Below are 6091 nucleotides of genomic sequence, written 5' to 3' on the forward strand. Positions count from 1 at the left end.
TCTGACAAGTTTTCACTGCGTATAAACATGTCTGGTATACGTACAGTCTCTGAAGACGTTTCGGCTCACATTAAACAGATAAAAAAGAAAAGGCGCCCTCAGAAATATTGGGCATATCATGACTTATGAAGAGGTTTACTATCACATATAACAATGATGAAGGAGCTGCACTTAGAGACAACAATTCAATGCTATGTGTCAAATTATTATTATTATTTTTTTTTTTTTTCCCTGATAATGAAATACGTGCAGTCGTGGTGGCTCCAAAGAACTGTCGTTATAGCCTACATCTTCAGCTGCTGCACCGGACTTCAAGAGCTTCAACTTATACGCTCCCCATATAGCTACGCTCAGTTAAACTGTCAATTTGCTGGTCAGTTCCAGCGACTGCAGGCAAAACTGAAGATGTATGAGCGGATATTTTTTTCTTTTTGCGACCTAAAGTGACAGTGACAGACTGGCGAGTATCCTCTCCACAGCTCAGCTGGCAGGACTGAAGCGTGATGCGCCCGTGCATGGGGTCACGGGGTGCTTGGCAGTTCCAGTAGCCTACGTGTCAATTGATGAACTGCCCTAAATCCGAGGAAAATTTGAAATTATATTTTTCTAAGTTCATAATCTACTCAATTAGATGACTTAAATGAAAGAATGTGTGTAAGTATGTTTAATTTGTAGTAAGTAGGCTATTCTATAAACCTATATTCTGTAGAGTATAGATCATACATAATACGTGGTAGTATTTTCCCCACCTATATTTATGAAACTACTGAATGTTTAACATAATCACGGATACTGTTATCACAATTTGTTCCTTCTGTCACTGCACAAACACCCGGTTTAGATATGCAAAAAATCTTAAATGTTCTCAGGGGAGTGCGACACCTATAAATTTTTGGGCATCTGAGAAAATCCTGAATCGACTCCTGACTCAGAAGAAAGCATGAGCTTTGTAGCAAGTATGGGGTGTTTCGTAAACCTATTCCGCAGGTCACAATGCCAGGGCCGTACCCTGGGGGGGAGTTACCTTCCACTGGCGGATTTAGGGGGGGGCCATGGGGGCCATGGCCCCCCCCAGGAGCTATGGTGGCGCCCTTAGGAGCTATGGTGGCGCCCCTAGGAGACCAAATAATTAAAATTTAAATTGGAATACATAATATTCCTTGGCATTGATCGATAGGAAAATATTATGTTCCATTAAAAAAAAGGCTCACTAGGGGGTGTGGGGGGGAGGGACGGGTGTGGGGGGAGGGACGGGTGTGGCCGTGTGGGAGGACGGGGGTTGGGGGAGGCCCGGGAGGGAGGGGGGGGTTCTAAGGCAGCAACGCTTATCGTATTGTTCTAGTGTTAAAGAATCTCGATTTTGCTCTATATGTAGCGCTTTTTCAGTTTTATCCCAGTTTAGCGAACAAATTTTGAATGGTTTGTCAAGGATCTGCAGTTTACCGCTTCCAACAATCTAATTTAGTGATAATCGTGATAGATGACAACACTAATAATAAATCAGCTGAGCTGCCAGTCAGCTGAGCTGTTGAACACATATTATGATGGAGCAGCTGCACTGTCAAGCATGGTATCTGGTGCAGCTATGATTGTGAAGGAATCAGCCCTGTACGCCGATTATTTTCACTGTGTCTCCCATGCAACCAACCTCTCTTGCTCAAAGTGTTTAACAGTTACCACAATCAGAAATGCACATGGCATAATGGCAGCTGTGATTAACCATTTTAACAGCAGTGCCAAACGTGTTGCTTTGCTCAAGAAACATGGAGAAGAAAGTGAATGTGACAACATCAATCTCTTAACTCTGTGTACCACTCGATTTGTTGAAAGACACACTGCAGTATCACGCTTCTGGAAATGCCTACCTACTATAGTTTCTGCAATTCATGAGATGAAGACATGGGCAGACAGAGAAGCCAGTTCAAAAGCCAGCAGTCTTCTAGCTTCCTTAGAAAGAACAGAAACATTAGTCTCATTGGCTTGCCTCCAAGCTATATCATCAGTTATGAAACCATTATGTGCCGCACTGCAAGCAAAGGGAGGTGATATCACCCAAGCATTAAAACTACTGAATGCCACAAAATCTGAGCTACAATCTATGCGTGAAAGCAGTGAGACATCGTTTGCAGAGATTTTCAAAGATATTGAGGCCACAGCAGAGAAATTGGGAGTTGAAGTGAAGAAACCTCGTCTTCCATCTAGATGCATTTACCGAAGCACAGGAGCATCCAGTGAAGACACAGTAGACACTAAATCATATTACAGAATTAATGTCTACATTCCAGCACTTGATGCAGTGCTCAGAGATTTTCGTGAAAGGTTCGGTAAGCACACTGAACTGTCTGCTGGACTGAGCTCTCTCATTCCTAGTATTGTGAGTGACAAGTCATGGGAGGATGTACAACCTGCATTTGTCAAATATGGCCCACTGATGAAAGATAACCCAATAGAATCTTCTGTAAGAGACGAGTTCAAGATTTGGCAGAGGCATTGGTCATCATGTGAGAAAAAACCTACAACAGCAGTGGCAACAATCAATGAGTGTAAGGGTATGGAAGCTGTATTTCCCAATATGCTGACTCTACTAACTCTTAGCCACACTCCCTGTGTCAACTTGTGAGGCAGAGAGGATGTTCAGCAAGGTTGACCGTACGTGCTCTGCTATCAGGAGCACAATGTCCGAAGAGAGATTGGAGGCCCTTGTTCTACTCCAAACACATCGCAATCGTCTTCCTTCTACAGAAGCTGTAATATATAGGTTTTCCATGTCTGCTTTAAGGAAATTATCATTTACCTTGTAGAGTCTTCATGAGACCCCAATTCATTGCAGACTGCATGGTAACACTGGTTGCTTATGAGTTGAGTTACGAGATTCATTACATTAATTTGCTCAGAAGTCCAGAATAGCTTTTAATTTAATATCAGTTCGGTTGTATTGATTAGGAGAAAGAAAACCTTAAGTTAGTTCTAGTCAGTCTACAATTTAACAAAACCCTATCCATTTTTCAATGCAAATTTTACAAAAAAATACGAATACTACTATTATCCCCTTCAAGCACTAAAATCTTCGTCATCTCTTTTCTGACCATTATTAGATCATTTTATTCAGATTTGAAAGAGTATATTAAAGCCAGATTGAAAGGTATATTTCTTTGATTAGAAGAATTTCCTTGGGCAACTGTACATGAATGATTTGTATATAAGCTGCCAACTTTAGGGATTTGGTGCCAGATGCCCTGCATTATATTCTTAGTTACTACTACAGTATATTTCGATTTTACTGATTGATTGTACGTTTAACTATCATAATCATTCATCCTATAACATTTTCAAATGGATTCAGGTACTAGTAAAATCCATGGAATAATTACTCATTGAAAGTATGAAAACTTGCAAGTAAAATTATTTATGTTTTAAATTTTCATTAACTATTATTGATGTTTACTTCTATAAATATTTTTGATTAGCAAGTATTTTTTTTTTACCTATTTCAATCTTCTTGTGAAAAAAATATCAAATGAACTTTCTAAATAGCAGAACACTTATTGTTAAAACACAGGATTTTTTTCTGAAAGGCCTTGCTCATGGTGCTTTAAAAAGCACATAAAATACTTCAAAATCTCAAAAACCAGCTGATTGGGCTCGCTTCGCTCGCCTATCTCTCTCACCAAAAATTCAAAGCGCCCCTATCCTCTTTGGCCCCCCCCAGGAAACCTCCCTAGATCCGCCTATGTTACCTTCTGCTGAAAGTTCCACTTTCTGAGAAAGTCAAAAAACAAAAAAACTGGGACGAAAAGTCCCAATTTTTCGTTTTGACAGCAGGAAAAGAAATGTACGTAATATTAAAAGATAAGCATGAATTAAGAGGCGTGCATCCGCAAACAACTTTTAACAACACAACCATATATTATGTTTTCGGACTTGGGCGATTATGTCGCTTCGTCAACCAGTCTTTTATCATTTATATATATATATATATATATATATATATATATATATATATATATATATATATATATATATATATATATATATATATATATATATATATATATATATATATATATATATATATATATATATATATATATATATATATATATATATATATTTCGCTTTCTTTCAATGCACAAACACCTGCTGTAGATATGCATAAAATCTCTTTTTTCCTCAGAGCACCATGAGCTATCTTAATTGTTGCTATAACATTTCCGTGGAATGTAGACCGCGCCTCTTCCTTCAGTTCAGTCCATCATTAACTGTTGAGTACGGCCTACAAGTAAATCTGAGCGTGTATGGGGGGGAGGGGGGGGGCTTCATTTTTTTTCTTCTGTAGATGCGTTTGCGGCGCAGGCGAATTTTATTTATTGTGGCTGCCATATGATTTATGACTTGCTTGGCTCATATGCTGCCCCCCCCCCGGTGCTCCACTTAAACGAAGTAGGTACGAAGTCGCTGAAGTTAGGGTTGATAGAAGATCTGGACAACATGTGGGTAATCTACCGCCACTCGGCATGACTGAACATTGTCAGCGTGTATCGGCGGGACTCGAACTTAGGTTCACGGGCTCGCCACGCCCGCAGGTTGACCATTCGGCCACCGCCTTCTCCGAGTCGATCCCCACATACTATATAGTATCTTTGTTTGCACCCTCGATCGCCTTTTACTTTTAGTTACTTCACGAATGTTTTGTGAGCAGCATATTTTTATTGTTTCTGGGTAGCTAGTCTACTTTTGACTTTCCAGACACGGCCGGGTACTCTTTTTTGTATACTCAAAATAATTCGCGCTAAGAAAAACGTGTGGCTATCCATGCTCTCACTCGTGTATGTTCACAGTTCACACTGCGCTACTTTCCTAGTTTTTACTCCTTCCCCTGCCAATTATAACCTCCTGACCTGACTTCCATCCTTTCCCTAGGCTGGATTTCTGTGAGCCCACCACATGAAAGTTCCATACTCTCGATCATTTCCTTGGACATACCCTTTAGCCTCCCTACTCACCACCCTCTAACATCCGAAACGCTTCACCTGTTCACTTACCACCCTCATCTGCCCCCCTCCTGTCGTACATGTTTATGCTTCGTTTTCCCCTCAGCTACCCTTATCTTTACCTGACTCTAGTTTTCATGGCAGGCACCCTTCTACTACCTCCTTCATGGTACTGTGAAGACGATAAGTCATTGTGCCCTCAAAACAAATATGCTGAATGAACTCACCCCCTCCCCCGCTAAGAGTATCTCATTCACACGGACTGTAATTATAACTACCGCTGGTGGCCCCTCCTGGCAACATACAAGGATGCAGGAGGGCCAGCCTTACCTGTTGGCCCTTGTCTGCGGGCTCTGGAAGGCATGCGGGCGAGACAAGAGGTCAGTAAATATTGCTATCCACCGTGTCTCAGCACATGGCCACTTTAGCACGGTGTTGTAGGAATCAGCTCGTAGTCGCAAAACAGCTCGCAGAAAGAGGTTCAACTTGTTTACTTTTTCTATATATCACTCACCGCTATCGTTTACTTGTCCTGTTTCGGCTCCAACACATAGCACAAACATCAGAGAAACACTTTTTAATCAAGAGAACGCTTTAAAATAAACGTAGATGGCAGATTTTATAGAAATAATTATACCCCACGTTGATGTTCACTCACTTCTTTCTTGTTTGGTTTGTTGGTCTGGTGTGTTGTTTTCTTGCCGGCAATATCAAGCATCACAAAGATCACAAACTAGAACAAATCCAGGCAAATTAATGTTTTCCTGCAGTGTTACCAGTGTATTCCTCGATCAGTGCGCATGCATAGTGGAGCAGGAATCGATACTTTTTACATAGTCAATGGATCTCAGATGACTATTGTCCATCGACTTGAGCCAAGGCCTTGCTTGAGCCCTGTGGCTTGGCCCTATTGTTTACACATCTAGCGATGACCTGCGCATGGCGATCTGTCTCACTGTTGCATGGTCTGTACGTTATCTATTTATGGAAAAAAAAAAATATATATATATATATATATATATATATATATATATATATATATATATATATATTCATAATACGACTGCATGGTGTTATGAAGGGCTTGGGATTTGAGGGAA

Source organism: Eriocheir sinensis, chromosome 3 (genome assembly GCF_024679095.1).
Source record: "Eriocheir sinensis breed Jianghai 21 chromosome 3, ASM2467909v1, whole genome shotgun sequence".
Classification (NCBI taxonomy): domain Eukaryota; kingdom Metazoa; phylum Arthropoda; class Malacostraca; order Decapoda; family Varunidae; genus Eriocheir; species Eriocheir sinensis.